Here is a 9,872-nt window from a genome sequence, read left to right on the forward strand (position 1 = left end):
GGCACTTTTTCATAGGAAATTATGCCTGTATTTAGCCTCTCATTAAATTGGCCGTAACTTCACAAAACGTAGCCCGAGGGCTCTGAAACTTCTAGGGTGCGTCCGTCAGGTCACTAGGAGCGTCCCCAGTGGGTTTTCTCAGAACCGGGTTCGGGGTCCGATTTTCGGGAAATCGCGATTTTGTGCGGGCACTTTTTCATAGGAAATTATGCCTGTATTTAGCCTCTCATTAAACTGGCTGTAACTCCCCAAATGTAGCCCGAGGGCTCTGAAACTTCTAGGGTGCGTCCGTCAGGTCACTAGGAGCGTCCCCAGTGGGTTTTCTCAGAACCGGGTTCGGGGTCTGATTTTCGGAAAATCGCGATTTTGCGCAGGCACTTTTTCATAGGAAATTATGCCTGTATTTAGCCTCTCATTAAACTGGCCGTAACTCCACAAAACATAACCCGAGGGCTCTGAAACTTCTAGGGTGCGTCCGTCAGGTCACTAGGAGTGTCCCCAGTGGGTTTTCTCAGAACCCGGTTCAGGGTCCGATTTTCGGGAAATTGCGATTTTGCGCGGGCACTTTTTCATAGGAAATTATGCCTGTATTTAGCCTCTCATTAAACTGGCCGTAACTCCACAAAACGTAGCCCGAGGGCTCTGAAACTTCTCGGGTGCGTCCGTCAGGTCACTAGGAGCGTCCCCAGTGGGTTTTCTCAGAACCGGGTTCTGGGTCCGATTTTCGGGAAATCGCGATTTTGCGCGGGCACCTTTTTCATAGGAAATTAGGCCTGTATTTAGCCTCTCATTAAACTGGCTGTGACTCCCCAAATGTAGCCCGAGGGCTCTGAAACTTCTAGGGTGCGTCCGTCAGGTCACTAGGAGCGTCCCCAGTGGGTTTTCTCAGAACCGGGTTCGGGGTCCGATTTTCGGAAAATCGCGATTTTGCGCGGGAACTTTTTCATAGGAAATTATGCCTGTATTTAGCCTCTCATTAAACTGGCCGTAACTCCACAAAACGTAGCCCAAGGGCTCTGAAACTTCTAGGGTGCGTCCGTCAGGTCACTAGGAGCGTCCCCAGTGGGTTTTCTCAGAACCGGGTTCGGGGTCCGATTTTCGGAAAATCGCGATTTTGCGCGGGCACTTTTTCATAGGAAATTATGCCTGTATTTAGCCTCTCATTAAACTGGCCGTAACTCCAAAAAACGTAGCCCGAGGGCTCTGAAACTTCTAGGGTGCGTCCGTCAGGTCACTAGGAGCATCCCCAGTGGGTTTTCTCAGAACCGGGTTCGGAGTCCGATTTTCGGAAAATCGCGATTTTGTGCAGGCACTTTTTCATAGGAAATTATGCCCGTATTTAGCCTCTCATTAAACTGGCTGTAACTCCACAAAACGTAGCCCGAGGGCTCTGAAACTTCTAGGGTGCGTCCGTCAGGTCACTAGGAGCGTCCCCAGTGGGTTTTCTCAGAACCGGGTTCGGGGTCCGATTTTCGGGAAATTGCGATTTTGCGCAGGCACTTTTTCATAGGAAATTATGCCTGTATTTAGCCTCTCATTAAACTGGCCGTAACTCCACAAAACGTAGCCCGAGGGCTCTGAATCTTCTAGGGTGCATCCGTCAGGTCACTAGGAGCGTCCCCAGTGGGTTTTCTCAGAACCGAGTTCGGGGTCTGATTTTTGGAAAATCGCGATTTTGCGTGGGCACTTTTTCATAGGAAATTATGCCTGTATTTAGCCTCTCATTAAACTGGCCGTAACTCCAAAAAACGTAGCCCGAGGGCTCTGAAACTTCTCGGGTGCGTCCGTCAGGTCACTAGGAGCGTCCCCAGTGGGTTTTCTCAGAACCGGGTTCGGGGTCCGATTTTTGGGAAATCGCGATTTTGCGCGGGCACTTTTTCATAGGAAATTAGGCCTGTATTTAGCCTCTCATTAAACTGGCCATAACTCCACAAAACATAACCCGAGGGCTCTGAAACTTCTAGGGTGCGTCCGTCAGGTCACTAGGAGCGTCCCCAGTGGGTTTTCTCAGAACCGGGTTCGGGGTCCGATTTTCGGGAAATCGCGATTTTGCGTGGGCACTTTTTCATAGGAAATTAGGCCTGTATTTAGCCTCTCATTAAACTGGCTGTAACTCCACAAAACGTAGCCCGAGGGCTCTGAAACTTCTAGGGTGCGTCCGTCAGGTCACTAGGAGCGTCCCCAGTGGGTTTTCTCAGAACCGGGTTCTGGGTCCGATTTTCGGGAAATCGCGATTTTGTGCAGGCACTTTTTCATAGGAAATTATGCCTGTATTTAGCCTCTCATTAAATTGGCCTTAACTTCACAAAATGTAACCCGAGGGCTCTGAAACTTCTAGGGTGCGTCCGTCAGGTCACTAGGAGCGTCCCCAGTGGGTTTTCTCAGAACCGGGTTCGGGGTCCGATTTTCGGGAAATCGCGATTTTGTGCGGGCACTTTTTCATAGGAAATTATGCCTGTATTTAGCCTCTCATTAAACTGGCTGTAACTCCCCAAATGTAGCCCGAGGGCTCTGAAACTTCTAGGGTGCGTCCGTCAGGTCACTAGGAGCGTCCCCAGTGGGTTTTCTCAGAACCGGGTTCGGGGTCTGATTTTCGGAAAATCGCGATTTTGCGCAGGCACTTTTTCATAGGAAATTATGCCTGTATTTAGCCTCTCATTAAACTGGCCGTAACTCCACAAAACATAACCCGAGGGCTCTGAAACTTCTAGGGTGCGTCCGTCAGGTCACTAGGAGTGTCCCCAGTGGGTTTTCTCAGAACCCGGTTCAGGGTCCGATTTTCGGGAAATTGCTATTTTGCGCGGGCACTTTTTCATAGGAAATTATGCCTGTATTTAGCCTCTCATTAAACTGGCCGTAACTCCACAAAATGAAGCCCGAGGGCTCTGAAACTTCTAGGGTGCGTCCGTCAGGTCACTAGGAGCGTCCCCAGTGGGTTTTCTCAGAACCGGGTTCGGGGTCCGATTTTCAGAAAATCGCAATTTTGAGCGGGCACTTTTTCATAGGAAATTATGCCTGTATTTAGCCTCTCATTAAACTGGCCGTAACTCCACAAAACGTAGCCCGAGGGCTCTGAAACTTCTAGGGTGCGTCCGTCAGGTCACTAGGAGCTTCCCCAGTGGGTTTTCTCAGAACCGGGTTCGGGGTCTGATTTTCGGGAACTCGCGTTCTTGCGCGGACACTTTTTCATAGGAAATTATGCCTGTATTTAGCCTCTCATTAATCTGGCCGTAACTCCACAAAACGTAGCCCGAGGGCTCTGAAACTTCTAGGGTGCGTCCGTCAGGTCACTAGGAGCATCCCCAGTGGGTTTTCTCAGAACCGGGTTTGGGGTCCGATTTTCGGGAAATCGCGATTTTGCGCGGGCACTTTTTCATAGGAAATTATGCCTGTATTTAGCCTCTCAATAAACTGGCCGTAACTCCACAAAACCTAGCCCGTGGGCTCTGAAACTTCTCGGGTGCGTCCGTCAGGTCACTAGGAGCGTCCCCAGTGGGTTTTCTCAGAACTGGGTTCGGGGTCCGATTTTCGGGAAATCGCGATTTTGCGCGGGCACTTTTTCATAGGAAATTATGCCTGTATTTAGCCTCTCATTAAACTGGCCGTAACTCCACAAAATCGAGCCCGAGGGCTCTGAAACTTCTAGGGTGCGTCCGTCAGGTCACTAGGAGCGTCCCCAGTGGGTTTTCTCAAAACCGGGTTCGGGGTCCGATTTTCGGGAAATCGCGATTTTGCGCGGGCACTTTTTCATAGGAAATTATGCCTGTATTTAGCCTCTCATTAAACTGGCTGTAACTCCACAAAACGTAGCCCGAGGGCTCTGAAACTTCTAGGGTGCGTCCGTCAGGTCACTAGGAGCGTCCCCAGTGGGTTTTCTCAGAACCGGGTTCGGGGTCCGATTTTCGGGAAATCGCGATTTTGTGCGGGCACTTTTTCATAGGAAATTATGTCTGTATTTAACCTCTCATTAAACTGGCCGTAACTCCACAAAACGTAGCCCGAGGGCTCTGAAACTTCTAGGGTGCGTCCGTCAGGTCACTAGGAGCGTCCCCAGTGGGTTTTTCTCAGAACCGGGTTCGGGGTCCGATTTTCGGGAAATCGCGATTTTGCGCGGGCACTTTTTCATAGGAAATTATGCCTGTATTTAGCCTCTCATTAAACTGGCCGTAACTCCACAAAACGTAGCCCGAGGGCTCTGAAACTTCTAGGGTGCGACGGTCAGGTCACTAGGAGCGTCCCCAGTGGGTTTTCTCAGAACCGGGTTCGGGGTCCGATTTTCGGAAAATCGCGATTTGCGCGGGCACTTTTTCATAGGAAATTATGCCTGTATTTAGCCTCTCATTAAACTGGCCGTAACTCCACAAAACGTAGCCCGAGGGCTCTGAAACTTCTCGGGTGCGTCCGTCAGGTCACTAGGAGCGTCCCCAGTGGGTTTTCTCAGAACCGGGTTCGGGGTCCGTTTTTCGGGAAAATCGCGATTTCGGCGGGCACTTTTTCATAGGAAATTATGCCTGTATTTAGCCTCTCATTAAACTGGCCGAAACTCCACAAAACGTAGCCCGAGGGCTCTGAAACTTCTAGGGTGCGTCCGTCAGGTCACTAGGAGCGTCCCCAGTGGGTTTTCTCAGAACCGGGTTCGGCGTCCGATTTTCGGAAAATCGCGATAATGCGCAGGCACTTTTTCATAGGAAATTATGCCTGTATTTAGCCTCTCATTAAGGCACTCTTAACTCTTCTAGTGTTCTTTTTAAAGACAAAAAAGGTTGGTTTTTTTTTTTTACCTTGACATGTTTCGACGTGCAACCTGCCGTCTTCTTCAGAAGCTGTCATCCAGACAGCTGTGTGGTGTCTTCTGGTCAGCTGTTTCCTGTAGTAGCTGGCGGGACAGATTGATCACGTGGTCTGTCCCGCCAACTACGCCCCCCGTTGCCTGACAGCCTCTGGAGAAGTGTGTCCCAGGTGTGCGAGAGCTAGAAGGCTCCTTCATCCCTGTTGATGCTAGCCTTTCCCCGTTTCCTGATCTCTATTGATTTCCTCTTTAAGGCAACATAACATTCTCAATTATCATACATCACCAACAGTTCTTACTACAATTAGACAATCAGACAGTTCAGACACACACACAGACACACACACACACACACACACACACACACACACACACACACACACACACACACACACACTTTATTCACTGCAGTTAGTTTCTGAAGACACAAGATGACCCATTGCATCAGTCAGTCTTGTCCATGCTGGTCTTCTGTTTGTTAGTTTACAGTAAGGTTGCTAAATGGCCAGGAGAGGGGGACACATGCTCATAGAATACAGTTCAGCTCAACGATTCAACATGTCCACAACATCTAACATTAGAAGGTTTATCTGTTTCATTATGCTCTCTCATCCTAAGAGATGGAGAGTCTGAGGCTCAGAGCTGCTGTGCTGCTCTGGAGTTTTTAACCATGGGGTCAGGAGATGGACAGGCTAAAGAAAAAAAAAAGAGCCAACACAACCTGAGAGGATAGATGGAAGTCCATAATTAATTAATGCATGGAAACATTTGATTCCAGTGTAATTTTTTTAATCTAATGCACACAGAAAATGCACATCATCAATATCAGTGTTTCCCCTACCATTGTAATAAGCCCCCCCCCCCCCCCAGAAGTCCAGTTAATTCTGCGACGGTTTGATACAGTTAAGCCTGATCCTGTTTGTGTTTCCACAGCAAACTGTGCCCTCTCGTGGTGGGTGGCGTGTAAGCCGGATGCTGAATGCCGCAGCTGTTAAACAATAGAGTGACGCCGTAGCAGCTTACCCCGCTTTTAAATCCAACAAAGAAGAAAAACACGACACAGTAAACAAAGAGCACAGATGGAAGACATGCAGCGTTTCGTCCTCTCTGTGATTTTCATGTAACTCTCTGTTACAAAGTGCAATCAAGCTTCGTTTCAGAGAAGTCTGTGTGCCACCAGGAGAAATGCAGCCGCTGTCGGGGTAAGTGACAATTCTTTTGACCAATCAACCGTCTGCAGTGTGTTGCTCCACCTTCCGAGAGCGGATCGGTTCAGTCTGGCACCCATACGGAAGGGTCCCAAAAAAGTGGGCCGGCTCATCTGGGTTTTTGGGGTCCTGTCCCGCGATAAGTCAGTGGAAATGCCGCAAAAATGCGCGCCGTACCGAGACGTACCTAACCAGTCTGCTTGGTGGAAATGCAGCACTAGGGATCTCTCGGATGCACCCTAGAGGTTTCCAAGCCCTAATGCTACATTTTGTGGAGTGAACACATATTTAGTAAAAGGTTAAAAACAGGCCTATATTTCTATGAAAAATTGCAGGAAAAAATCCTTTTTTTCAGAGAGTTGGTTGTGAAACCTAGGTTTGAGAAAACTGACTGGCAACAACGCGCCCTAGAAGTTTTGGATCCCTGCAGCAACATTTCTGGACTTATGGCCCATACAGTGACAGGCTTAAACAGGACTATTTTTTCCCCCAAAGTACCCTAAAAAATTTGCCTTTTTTCTGAAATTTGGACCCAAAACATGAACTAGGGTTGCTCCTAGAAGTTTTGAGAGCCATCAAGCTAGATTTTATGGAGTTATAACCTATTTGGTAAAAGACTAAAATTAGGCCTATATTTTTTTTTGAAAAATGGCAGGGTAAATAGGCCTTCTTTTCAAAGTTGGACCCTAAACCCAGTTTTGAACAAACTAACTGGGTATAGCGTTCTCTAGAAGTTTAGGAGCCCTCAGGGTACCTTTTGTTGAGTGACAACCTATTAGGTAAAAGGCTAAAAACATAAGTATTTTCCCCTGAAAAATGGCCTGGAAGAAAGGCTTTTTTTCTGAGGAAAAAACCCACTAGGGATGCTCACAGGGGCCACATGGGCGTTCCCTTGACATTTTTGAGACCTCAGGCTACCTTTTGTGAAGTTACAGCTCATTTGGTTAAAGGCTAAAAAACTGGCCTATTTTTGCCAAAAAAAAATTGCCAAAAAAAGGCCTTTCTTCTGAAAACTGGACCTGAAACCTGGTCTTGAGACAACCCACTGGGGATGCTCCTAGGGACCTCACAGACGCACCCTTGAAGTTTCTGAGCCCTGGGGCAAGGTTTTGTGGAGTTACAGTCCATTTGGTGGAAGGCTCAAAACAGGCCTCTCTTTCTACGAAAAATGGCTCGGAAAAAAAGGCCTCAGGTTTTGGGCCAAATTTTACTTTTTACTGCTTTTGGCTGAAATTTCATGAAATATGTGTTCCCTGTCAAAGCCCATCCTATCTGGGGTGACAAAAACACTTCTCAAATCAAGCCTGAGGGCTAAAACCTTTGTTTTGGGGTTTTGGGGAATTTGGCCCAAAACACAATGGCCAGCTCTTTTACCAGTCAAAAGTAGGCCCGGTGAGTGGGCCCTGAGAGGATAGGAAAAGAAAAGAAGTCTGCGGGAGTCTTTTGAGAAGGCAAAATCAACAACAGGTGAAAGGTCATAGCTAAGGCATGTGAAATGTTGCTAAGAAGGAGGAACTGAAATAACTGTGGCAGAAGCAGGACAAACCTGCCAAACAGCCGTATCTCTTCATCATCGCTGCATTTGTTTTTCTATGGCAGTAGTTCAGCTGAGGTAAATCATGAATGGATCGTGTTTATGAAGCTCTTTCTCTTGTCTTTTGGACAATGTGTGCTTTTACAGGACGTCACATTCACCCATCCACATTATGTTCATTCACTGACGATGGAGGCTGCTACCCAAAGCTACTATCAGTCCATATGTGTGATTGTGTAACTAATAATCACTAACCAAACTGGGTCACTGACTTATGTAGGACTTTTATATGGTGGTGGATCATTCTGACTTTAAGTGTTAGGGCTGGCTTTTTTTCTCCCAAAATGACAGGACATGAGATGAGTGACAGTAAAAGAGGAAACAAGAGAGCAGGACAGATCTTTAAAACTTAATTCAATATTTAGAATAAAGGGATTGCAGTTAAATAAGAAACTATTTAATGAATTTAACAAAGAGTCTATGAGGCTTACAATGCTGCATAATAAACTTTAGTCATTTTGCTGTAACTGTCTCAAAACAGCGGGGGCTGGGAGGAAGGGAAAGGCTGTTTAATCAGGTAATACTGTTAATGCCACAGGGCTTTTCTTGTTTTTATTTGCCCTGCTTATTCTTGTACCCCCGGTAGCAAGTGGGATTTCTCTGCCCAACTGTGGTGTTTGGCTTTATTTAGATGAAAACTGGAGACATTCTTTTGTAACAAAGGTCAGGCTTTGACCTGGTCAGCTAAACCCCCCCTTAAGGAAGGAGAGGTAATTAAAAGCAAGTTAAACAAACATCAGGTCTCTGCTGAAGTGGTTTCCTCCCCAAGTTTGCCTCATCCCTTCCTCTGATGTTCTCAAAACCACAAAACATTGAGACATCGCTGTAGATTCGAAGACTTTTGGTTGACACCAGACAGACATGTTAAACTCTACAGACATCCTTTTCTTGGGAGAGGCTGGTGTCCCTCCAAGCTTCCATCTAGCATCTTGTGACCCTTGACCTTTCTCTGTGAGAACAAGAGAGAAGGAATGCAGGAGGAGATCTATTTCCTCTCCCCGTGTGTCTGAATGAATGGAGCCTGAACTCAGATAGAAGACTAAGGACGCCACAGAAATGATGTTTTTACACTGAATCTTACATGTTTATCTTCACCTTTGTAAACATGTACTGTGTAATGAAAATCATTGATAATGTGTGTGTGAACACTGCCATTTGGAAACATATCCCATGGTAATATCTTGATTTTTATTATACTGGGTTCTTAATGAGAAAAACCTGTCATGTTTAGTCTTGATGTGAAGCTTAAATCCCAAGAAATGTGATTTTGACTTTTACATGTGGGAATCTCTTGACAGTACAAAGTTATAGTTAGTTAGTGGTCTCTGGGATAAGTTGATCCACAAGAATGAGATGTGAAGGGGTGTCACCCTAAAGTGACCTCACTGACTTGGTGGGATAAAACTCCACACCAGGGTGTGGATGACTGCTCTTCTCTTTTCTCTGCTCTCTGCTCTTGGCTCCTGTCTAATCTGCGCTCCTCATGCGTGTCTACCTGCAGCCTCTCAGCACGTCTTCACAGCCTGCACTGCACCTTCCAGCTCTGAGCTCATCACCGGCTCCTGACTCTGCAGGCTGAGGCGCAAGTCACCTCAGCCCGACTGTTTCCAGTCATCCAAACAGCTGATCAACAGGGATTCCCTCACGCTCTGACGCCAGGAGACGAGCGCTGATCACGGCTACCCCATGCGGTGATTCAACTTTGGAACTCTGCCAAAGTTTCGACCCGATGCCCGGCATCATCGCCGCTGTTCCAGCCGCCACTGCAGCTGTGAGAATCAACGCTAGGGACCCAACTCATCGAACATCACCTTCATGACACTCAGCTGACCTGCAGCAGGCCTCCAGCCTCTCCATCACCCCTCAACGGACGTCTACAGCGGGACTCTGCCATATCTGTCGCCGCAGCTCTCCTCCTTGGGCCTCCAAACTTGTGTAAGGCAATCTTGCATTTACTGGTATATCATGGTCAATACCCCAGAGATTTGGGTGGGTTAGATTAGGCGGGTAGTTTATGTCCTTTATTCAGTTTATTACAGTTAGTATCACTTTCCATTCATCTATGCATTTATTCTTTCATATCTTTCACCTGTTCATTTATTCATGCACACATTTCTTCTTTTAGTTAGTAAATAAACTTTTCACATATAAAGAAATTGCTTTCTGTCTTTGTGTGGTTGAAATTAACAGCCTCTGTACACCAGTCCAAAAGAACTCACAACTGTTGTAGCGGCCTTTTGATATCGAGGCTTGATAATTGATTATTCTATGAATTATTCAG

The 9,872-nt window shown here is 47.0% G+C and overlaps 1 protein-coding gene across 1 annotated transcript in view; it reads right to left on the bottom strand.

Moving 5' to 3' along the window:
• calhm3 (calcium homeostasis modulator 3) overlaps positions 1-4,863 on the bottom strand; it is a 9,613-nt gene extending 4,750 nt beyond the window's left edge. The window contains exon 1 of the mRNA XM_074676350.1: positions 4,782-4,863. The gene's annotated coding sequence lies outside the window, so the exon portion shown is untranslated. The remainder of the gene's footprint in view (positions 1-4,781) is intronic.
• Between the last annotated feature and the right edge of the window lie 5,009 nt (positions 4,864-9,872).

The sequence above is a fragment of the Halichoeres trimaculatus genome, unplaced genomic scaffold, assembly GCF_033239565.1.
Source record: "Halichoeres trimaculatus isolate MK-OKI-2021-1 unplaced genomic scaffold, fHalTri1.1 fHalTri1_scaffold_8, whole genome shotgun sequence".
Taxonomy (NCBI): domain Eukaryota; kingdom Metazoa; phylum Chordata; class Actinopteri; order Labriformes; family Labridae; genus Halichoeres; species Halichoeres trimaculatus.